Source organism: Anguilla rostrata, chromosome 3 (assembly GCF_018555375.3).
Source record: "Anguilla rostrata isolate EN2019 chromosome 3, ASM1855537v3, whole genome shotgun sequence".
NCBI lineage: Eukaryota > Metazoa > Chordata > Actinopteri > Anguilliformes > Anguillidae > Anguilla > Anguilla rostrata.
The window spans coordinates 17,059,229-17,069,428 of record NC_057935.1 but is presented as its reverse complement, the minus strand read 5'-3'; the positions used below and the strand labels follow the sequence as shown (position 1 = coordinate 17,069,428).

The following is a 10,200-nucleotide window of genomic DNA, read 5'->3' as shown; positions in this document are numbered from 1 at the left end:
GTTGTCCTCTCCGGGGCTCTGGACGGCTCTGGAGGCCTCTCCGGAGCTCTGGACGGCTCCGGAGGCCCCCCCGGGACACGAGGCGGCTGCGGAGGCCCCCCTGGGGCTTGAGGCGCAAGTAAAGCCCGAAACTTGGGTGTAGCAGGCGGCCTCCGCGGAAGGGTCAGAGCAGGCGGGGCCTCCGGGGCTGGAGGCGGATCTGGGGGCCTCTCCGGGGCTCGAGGCGGCTCTGGGGGCCTCTCCGGGGCTCGAGGCGGCTCTGGGGGCCTCTCCGGGGCTCGAGGCGGCTCTGGGGGCCTCTCCGGGGCTCGAGGCGGCTCTGGGGGCCTCTCCGGGGCTCCAGGTGGCTCTGGGGGCCTCTCGGGCTCGGGCGGCTCTGGGGCCTCTCGGGGCTCGAGGCGGCTCTGGGGGCCTCTCCGGGCTCGAGGCGGCTCTGGGGGCCTCTCCGGGGCTCGAGGCGGCTCTGGGGGCCTCTCCGGGGCCTCCGAGGCGCTCTGGGGGCCTCTCGGGCTCGAGGGCTCTGGGGCCTCTCGGGGCTCGAGGCGGCTCTGGGGGCCTCTCCGGGGCTCGAGGCGGCTCTGGGGGCCTCTCCGGGGCTCGAGGCGGCTCTGGGGGCCTCTCCGGGGCTCCAGGTGGCTCTGGGGGCCTCTCCGGGGCCCGAGGCGGCTCTGGGAGCCTCTCCGGGGCTCCAGGTGGCTCTGGGGGCCTCTCCGGGGCCCGAGGCGGCTCTGGGAGCCTCTCCGGGGCTCCAGGTGGCTCTGGGGGCCCCTCCGGGACTTGGGGCAGAGCAGGCCGTGAAGGCCGCTCCGGGACTTGAGGTGGAGCAGGCCGAGGGCCCTGCCGTCTGGGCTGGGCAGGGGACAGGAACACAGACCACAGCTGTAGGGAACCCGGCTGGGCAGCCGGACGGGACCGGCGGGACCCCCGCGGGCCGGACCCCGGAAAAATGGCAAGCCGAGACCCCTCAAAAGGGTCAGGATCCGCCTGCTGATCAGCTGGAGGTCCGGCCGACCGGGAGGCAGCCCGACCATGGTGCCTCCGCGACCGCCCGCCCCGGGCACTGGGAGGCTCAAGCTCCCACCACCCCGATGGCATGTTAAACAATATTAAAAAAAAAAAAACTCTGCTGGGTCCCACACTGGCTGGTTCCTTCTGTCACGGTTCGGGTAGAGGGGACCCAAACGCAGAGGGGGAAAAAAAAAAACACGAACTCAAAAGGGAAAATTAACAAAGATTTTACTAACAAAAAGGGCAAACAACCAGGGAACAGACAAGGGCAGAACACGGACAGGGCAGAACACGGGAAGGCAGAGCACAAGGGAAGGTCAAACAAAACACAAATCTGGAACAAAATACAGGCAGGTACATACAGTTTTCAAACAGAATTCAGGAACAAACACAAGAAGGCAGGTACGTGAAAGTCAGGAAACAAACACAAGCCAGAACAAACACAAGCCAGAACAAAACACAAGCCAGAACAAAACACAAGCCAGAACAAAACACAAGCCAGAACAAAACACAAGCCAGAACAAACACAAGGAACACACCCGAGACAAAAACAGAGAACAAAACAGGTAACAGACCAGTGGAACCAAAACAATAAACCAGAAGGGGATAAGACACAGGTGGGAACAATGATGGGATAACGAGACAATGAAACAATCATACAATTAACAGGGGGGGAGCAGGACACAAAACAGAAGTGCCGCCATCTGGCGGCCCAACAGGGGAAACACAGACAGGAAAACAGGACCATGACAATGACTGGTGGTGTGACAAACTGCTAAGAACAGGCAATCCATTAGCAAAGAAACTTAGCCTCTGTACACATCCAGCTGAATAAAAGCAGTATTTTTATTTAATTTAGGGCTGAAGGGAGCTTTTGAATACACACATACAAGTCAGTCAGAATGTTCAGCAAATCATCTCACTTAGTCATACAAAAGAAATATCGATGGAAATAGATGTTTCTTTACATTTTTTCAATGCAACTTGCAGATATTTTTATGGTGACTAAAAGCTTGAAATATTTGAAATCATGAAATATATTATGTGTGTGTGTGTGTATATACAGCTTCCCATGGAAGAACAAAGAGACTGGTGTATAACACAGACATACCTGGACTCTGACATTCTTTAATAACAGGGCAAGCTCTGATGTTGCTGAAAGACAGGTGTTCCGCAACCATATAAACACCGTGGGCCCTTTTTGTACACATACCGTTGGCATTCTTTCATCTCTGTAGAGTCTCTGACCCTCAAAGTTTGCCTTCAAAAAAGAGTAATGTAAAACAATCACTGTCCTCCTTCCTGGTGATAAATTAGCCTAGTCATTAAATTAGGTTTTAGCCAGCACTATCTCATAGGTAGTTGCTTGCATCAGCTTTATTTGACTCCTGAACATGCTGCCCCACCTACACAATATATACACATAATTCATCAGAAGTAACTGACCACAAGTTTATAAGCAAGGCACATCCCTGGGATTTGTTAGGACTAGTCTTGCATCAGACCACATCCTGGTCAGTCTGGTAGCAGTGAAAGGTTACGATCTTGACAAGTGCGGCTAATTTCTGCTCAATGTCTGAGAGATAATATAACCCCAGCTAACAAAACTGGGCTACTAACCAATGAACTTTGCTGAGCTCAAGTAAAGTCATTAGCAAATATACATTAGAAGTGCATTACAGTAACACAATTGACTGTACAATCTCATTCATTGACCTAATGGAAAACAAAGTATGTTTTGGTGTTTGCAGGGCTTTGTTGGTATTAAGTGCACATTAAAAAAGAAAAATAACATTTGGAAAGAAACACACCTTTCATTATCAAGCGTAGTAACATTTTATGTTCGGGGTCAATTTGACCCCAGGAAAAAATATTTAAAATGTCCAACATTTCAAATGTTTAGGTTCAGAAAACACTTCAGAACATCAATAAGTAACATATGACAGTTATTCAATAATGAAGAAACACCAATAACAAGTAAATTAATCACCAGAATTGAGTTTTGATAAAAAATGAACATAACAGCTCAACTAGGTACCCGTGGGTATCAATTCTTCATTCAGACGAGATAGGTGCAAGTTTGTCACGCTCCTGTCGACCCTGCCTTGTTTCCCTGTCATCAAAGGGTATAATGTGGGAGAAAACATGAAATGTCTCCAGAGACATTGTGGCTGGAAAAATTGCCCTACCAGTGTCAGCATTCCAAAGGCTTGCTGTTGCTTCACCTTTTGACTTGTACACTCCTGCCAAAATAAGCAACCCAAATATAGGATTGCTAGTGGGTCACATCCAGCTCTTTCCAGCTCTTGTCACCATACACATGCCTCCCCTCTAAGTTTGTCATCTCAATAATATCCTTTTGCATTGATGGTGTTATGAAGAGTTCAAATGCAGACTTTATGTCTTGTACATGACTGCTAGCATATCTGGTGGGGCCTGGAACCATTTTGATGACATTAGCAGCACTAAGTCTACCCTGTCTTTCAACTGGGGATCCGAACCATAGTAGTTCTCCATTTTTGGAAGTGAACATGTCAGTTCTTGGTGGTTGAGAGATGACAGGGGTGCTTCTTGGCGGTTGAGAGATGACAGGAGGGTTTATTGGTGGTTGAGAGGCAACAGGGAGGTTTCTTGGTGGTTGAGAGATGACAGGAGGATCTTTTGGTGGTTTAGAGATGACAGAACGGTTTATTGGTGGTTGAGAAACAAAAGGAGGGTTAGAATGTGTTATCTCAAAAGCTTCATTCTCATCAGAGGAGGAGGATGTCTCCTAGCCGCTAGGCGTAAAGGCCTTTACTATGTCGTAACACTAAAGGCTGTTTTATACTTCTGCATAGTACACGTGAAAATAGGTCTGTGTAGGGGTTGTGCCCAATGAGCCGCACGTGCGACGGTTGCAGATCACGGCCACGTTGAAGACGCAGACCTCCTCAAGAAATTAAAAGCGCGTAGTTAGTAACCAGTGCCCGCATACGCAGTAAAGAAGATGGTTGGTTGACTGCTGACATGAGGTCACTGGCATTCGGCTTTGACTAACAGGTTATAACAGTTGATTCACAAAACCGATAGGCAACGTTAAATATGCGACTAAAAGCGCTTTTGTCAGGTGAATGTCTTCGCTGCAACAAGTTACATCTAGCTGAGCATTTTTGTGGTCATTGGTGCAGTATTTAGTAGGTTTGGAAATATGAATGAAGGTGTTGTCTTTTGAACTATAATGGTCAGTAACAAAATCTAATTACGTGGCCTGTGCAATATGCCGCACATGTATAAATAATCTAGCCCTTCGCGAGTGCCGCAAACAACAGAAACTATGCAGACTACGCAAAATTATAAAACAGCATTTAGATGGTCTGGCGTGTATGTAGAGCTGCAGCGCTTCCGCGCCACAACTAAAATGGGCGTCAGACACTTAGTCCAATCCATTGCTCAGCTTAGCAGAGGATGCACATTTCAGAGCGCCTCAGAGACAGATAGAATAATAGCACATAAATACACATTTCAAATAATAAATAGAACATTGAGAAAAAACGAAACAAAAGATGAAATATCAACTCGCGACCTGTGTGCTGCGCGCAGAGTAGCCTAATATTTACTTAGACATTGGCAGATAAGAAAATGTTCGGTTACGCTGACCTATAAAACGCTATTCCAGAAGCAAAATCAAACATGTTATACATTGTTAGAAAGCTTATACTCTCACCTACTAAATAAATGAATTGTCAATCAAGCCAAATTCTACTAAAAAGGGCGACAACGCCGTAAGCAACAGGTGTGGTATTACGCACAGCTATTTTTGAAGATAGCCTACCCAGGCATCACAAATGCGCGTATATTTCAGAAACTGATTTTCTAACACAATATATGACCACTCAGTCTCAAAAGGGACAACTTTACGCATAAAACCAGTAGTAAGATTGTATATTTATTCAATGTTTAGTCCCAGATATTGACTTGGTATAATTAAAAAAAACTTTGTCTCGTTTATTTCGTTATTTAGTGAGCAGCGTTTTCACTGCTGTAGTGGCATATTTTAGGGCTAATGTCGGGTTTATCTTGTTGCTACAGAATATTACACTACATTACAGGCATTTGGCAGACGCTCTTATCCAGAGCGACATACAACAAAGTGTATAATCATAATCAGGAACAAGTGTGTCGAAAACCCTAGAGAGAAGTACCGTTCCAAGTGCAGGGAACAACCGCATAGTTCAACTTGGACCCTGTAGGTTAAACTGACTAACACTAACACAAACAAGAACAGCAACAACGCAGTATATGCAAAAATACAAGCAATAGTTAAGACGAGTGCATTAACTAAGTCACCTACGAAACAGCTACCTAGTTACAACCCTAAGCTTACAGTCAATTTAGAGATTAAATTGAGAATACGATTTCTCTCAGCATAATGACGGATTTAAAGACTATACGAACTCACCCGATATTGTCTTCAAATGGATCCATGCCAAAGCAAAGTAATGATTCATCCTCAAAAAAAGCTTTTACTAACAAACTTTTAGTAGCAAAAAACGAAATATCAGATCACCATCCCTACTACCTTCGTACTACGCTCAGAGTACCATATTATTTAGACATTGGCAGACTACAGCATAAATTGTATATTTTGTTTATATTCAATATTAGTAATTGCAGGGAGAAACTGCAGCCGTAGACACAAGGTAGTTTGTTATGTTATGGTAGCAACGGAACAAAGTTGACTATGTATTATGTCATTGTTTTATTATACCAGCGTGTTTCCGCGGGTTTGCACAGAAGCTAACATACTATCAATAAAATGGTTTAGCTATTTCTCAGCATAATGACAGATTCAAAGACCAAACAAACTCACCCTACACTGTCTTCAAATGGATCCATGCTAAAGAAAACTAATTATTCATCCTCTCAAAACGCTTTTACTAACAAACTTTTAGTTGCCTAGCATGCACTCTGGCTGTCACTGTCTTCCATTGCTTCCCCGACGTTCAAACCCTCCCCTCACTGATTGGGATGGCAGGTATGCCATCCCGCCAAGTTACGCCTTGGCGGGGGCATGCCCCATAAAAACTAGACCCTGCGGTGTCGGATTACTTGCGTCGTCATGGATGACTTCTAGCCGCTTGCCGTAAAGAAGTTTACTAGATGTCGTAACACTTTAGATTTGGAGCTACAGCTCTTCCGTACCGCAACTCATAAAAAAGTCCAAATCGCGGGCAAACAATATGGCGGACATAGGTAGTCCCAATAGCAAAGTTGTAGAGCACGTTCAGATGCATAGGTCAATGAAGTTTTGTGTTAATCTAACTTATGGTGCGGGAATTATGGCCTTTTACGCATGACCCTTTGTTATAGCGCCACCATCTGGCCGACATAGGTGATTTGTAGTGTCTGAGTAGTGGGGGGGCATAGGAACACACCTACCAAATTTGGTTGGTCTACAACTTATGGTTGCTGAGCCTCAGACACTTTTAGCGGAGAATAATAATAATAATAATAATAATAATAATAATAATATTAATAATAATAATAATAATAATAATAATAATAATAATATTAATAATAATAATAATAATAATAATAATCCTAACAGATACAATAGGGTTCCACCAGCTTCGCTGCTTGGACCCCTAATAAATAAATAAATAAATAAATCTTTTGGAGATGTAGCTAGAAAAAAAAAATCTCTCGAAATAGTATACCTTGTGTTGCCCCGCCTACAGCTCACACGCGCACCTCCTTGTAGGCAACCACACAGACACACAAACTCAGAGGGAATGGCAGTGAAAAGGGCTATCAATGACCGTCAGTGCTGAAACCATCGCTGTCGTTCATCTGTAGAGGTGGAATAAAGACATGCAATAACTGACTGCCATCTCTAGAGCTGGACGAAAATATATGGTTGCATTTGTGTTTCCGAAAATAATGAAGGCGGGCGAATTTTGCAGGTAATTCATTGTTTCCTTCCAGTAGAACTTACACGCTGATCGCTGTAGAAACTATTGTGGTACCGTTTAGATAGATTGGTTAGCTAAGTAGATAGCACATTTCGGACAGTGGAGTCCCCGTGAGTGTTACAATGATGTTGATGTTGATGGTGTGCGTGTTGTGTGTTTTTGAGTGACTGAGTGAGCGAGTCTGCGTGCGTGCGTGCGTATGTGTGTGCGTTTTGGAACAGTTATTTTAAACGGCTATTCAGCGACAATGAGCTCAGCTCACGGAAGACACAGCATGGAGGGAAATATTCAAAGCAAATGAAAAACAAACGTCAGTAGCGTATTCGTTTGCGTGGTTAAATTGCAGCAATGGACATAGACCAATTTTAGAGAAATGCGGTATTACTTCTATGATAACGGGTAATTGTACATGTTTAGAAATGAGCTTAGTGACAAAGTGACAACAAGCATAAAGCCTAGGATATGTACAGGAGAATGAGCTATCCCATTTCGCGAATATACGTAAGTTACACTGTGACCTAAAGAGGGGTACATAAAAGCAGGAGTTACTCAACCGTTATAGACAATGGTGTCCTGACCAGTTCTGGATCACTACGTGCGGCCTCACGAACTGAATTCAGGAGAGAATGAAAACGAACAGAAAAGCTGCTTTTGTAAAACGCCTAAGCTCAGTTGACTAATTTTTTGAAACATATCCCGACGCCTCAATTCCTTTGTGAATTATCTGGTGTCATTGAACAACTATAAGGGCAATTTCTTTGATTAATAAGATGAAGAAAATGCATGTTGAACTGACATTTGATGAATTCTACTATCACATTAACTTATGAAAATCATATAATTCAAATACATATTTGAGAGTGAACCCCAGGGAACACATGTAGTTGTCCATGCAAAGCAATCACCAAATCATTGGCATGTTTCAGGGGTGATTTACCAGCTTTAAGTGCACCGAGTGCAACACTTAGTGACCAATAAACAAAGTCTGTGTTAAGTAGCCTTGGTCACATTCTCTTTCTAAATCTTTAGAGGTCCTTCATTTTCTCATGTAGGGCTATACATTGGTTGATGCAACTTTTCATGTACTTTGGAATTGTTATATAGCCTAATATGTAGGTGTATTACTTATTATGTATGATGATTTGCATTTCTGACGCATATTTCATACAATAGCATTTCATTTCATTAATTCATTAGCCATAGTTCGTGGGCCAACTTTCAACCATTTGTCAGGGTGGGCGAGGGAATGGACCCAAACGCGGAGTCAAAAAACACCCAAAATCCAGAGTGAACGCAAAACCAAGAATGTTGCTTTTAATTAGAACAAAAACAAAAGGGAACAAAAACGAAGCCGCGCAGAGCAAGTCAAAAGGGGAAAAAAGATCTTAATGCGCAAAAACAGAGAAAATGCAGAAATTCAAAAAAACAATGCAAAAACAAAACATGGGCAGGGAGGAAAACACTCACGACAAAACACAAGAAGGCGCACAAACCAAAACACAAGCCAATATGCTTATATAGACCAGACACTGACGAGACACAGGAGGGCACCATGAACAATCAGGCCACAGAGAGGGAAGGGAAAATGAGACAACCCAAAAACAATAATAGAATAATTGAAAGCAATAATACAATTAAACAGGGGGAGCAGGACACAAAACAGAAGTGCCGCCAGCTGGCAGCCGAACAAGGAAAGATAGACAGAAACACAGAACCATGACACCATCAAGCATAAGTGATCATCTGAAACATTCTGAGACATTATGGAAACCGCTAGCTGCACTGACACCAAATTGAGGTTGTTTTCGTAATGCAGATATTGACAGAAAATCTCCTCCAGTTCTAGATCATTTCTCGTTGTGACAGATTTGACATCCCATGCGATTAACGTTGCAGATAATTTGAGAACAGCAGTGGAAAGCTAAACTATGTATAACTTTTATGGCTCAATACTTATGATCTCCATGCACAGTATTAATATATTTGACATGAAGAAAAGGGGCATTTTTGTTTATATCTTGATAATTTTACATGGATGTGAAATGCAGCCGTTTTTTAATATTCTGTACTGCAGAAAAACACACTATGAAATATTAAGGAGCTTGTTGTGAGTCTGAAAGTAATTAGTTGGCCTGTTTGTTAGTTTGAAATGTTCAGAGCAGCTCAGACTTCCTAGCCAGGAGGGGCAAAGAAGAGGAACAGATGGGGAAAATGGGTGAATTAGGATGGAACATCTGGAACCAGAGTATCACTTCAGAGGGAGGAACCCAGCATGACTTACACAAATTGAGACCCTGTGAACAGAGCATTTTCTCTAGAAATCTGGACTTTGGTGCTTATGATATGATTGGTGGGGTACTGAAACTAAATGATTGCTCACTGACGTGCTTTGCAGTGTGGGGCGATGTGTCAGCTAAATTAGAAAGCACAGAAATTTGGGAAAATGCTCTCATTATTAAGATTGGTTCTTAGTGAATGTGAGTTAAGCGTGTCTACACCTTGCCATAACCTTAACCATGCTTTGCATATAGAAGGCTAATATTTTACAACAGTGGTCAACAATAAGACCGTCTGCTAAATGCCTGTAATGTAATGTAATGTCAACACACCTGGTTTCAAATGTCAACAGTAATTTGAGTAAGTTAACAAATTTTGAATCACAGAATAAATTGAAGTGGGATTGTCAAACTAAGTATGCTTGTAGGATTGAGGGTAAAATCTGCGCTACTATCAGAACATATATATGAAGCAGTGGCGGTTCATTAATGCGGGGCGCTGGGGCGCCGCCCCCCCTAAATGCAAAATAATTATAAAATAAAAATTGTTTACTCGTACAATGTGCCTGGTAGTCTGTCAGCGCCTGTCAGAATTAATTAAAAATTGGTTCCAAAATCAAATTCTATTTGGTTAATTTCTGTGTGAATACATACACTTCCTGGGTGAAGGGCACCGGCCAAATGAGTGTGTATGTAAGTCCTTCAATTCTTGGCGAGCAGGTGACCTGAGGCTGCTCTCTAAATGGTTGCTTCAGCTTTTCCATGGGGCGCAGCTCTCTGCGCCCCAGACACTCCCACTTTTATTGGCAGTGAATTGGTATTGTTTTTATGTTTTTTGATCTAATGCGATTGGACAATTCTCAACGCTATCTTCCATGTTCACACCTGCCATTAATATAAGTACGGATGCGCGACTGTCACTCCTGCTCCTTAGCTAGCTGACCGGTACTTTCAGGAGATGGCAA

The 10,200-nt window shown here is 43.9% G+C and overlaps 1 protein-coding gene across 2 annotated transcripts in view; it reads left to right on the top strand.

Annotated features, from left to right (window-relative positions):
* The first annotated feature begins 6,730 nt into the window (after window positions 1-6,730).
* The window catches only part of LOC135250333 (beta-galactoside alpha-2,6-sialyltransferase 2-like), a 40,612-nt gene continuing 37,142 nt past the window's right edge, over window positions 6,731-10,200 (top strand). For both annotated transcript variants that reach the window (XM_064326533.1, XM_064326532.1), the window contains exon 1: window positions 6,731-6,950. The gene's annotated coding sequence lies outside the window, so the exon portion shown is untranslated. The remainder of the gene's footprint in view (window positions 6,951-10,200) is intronic.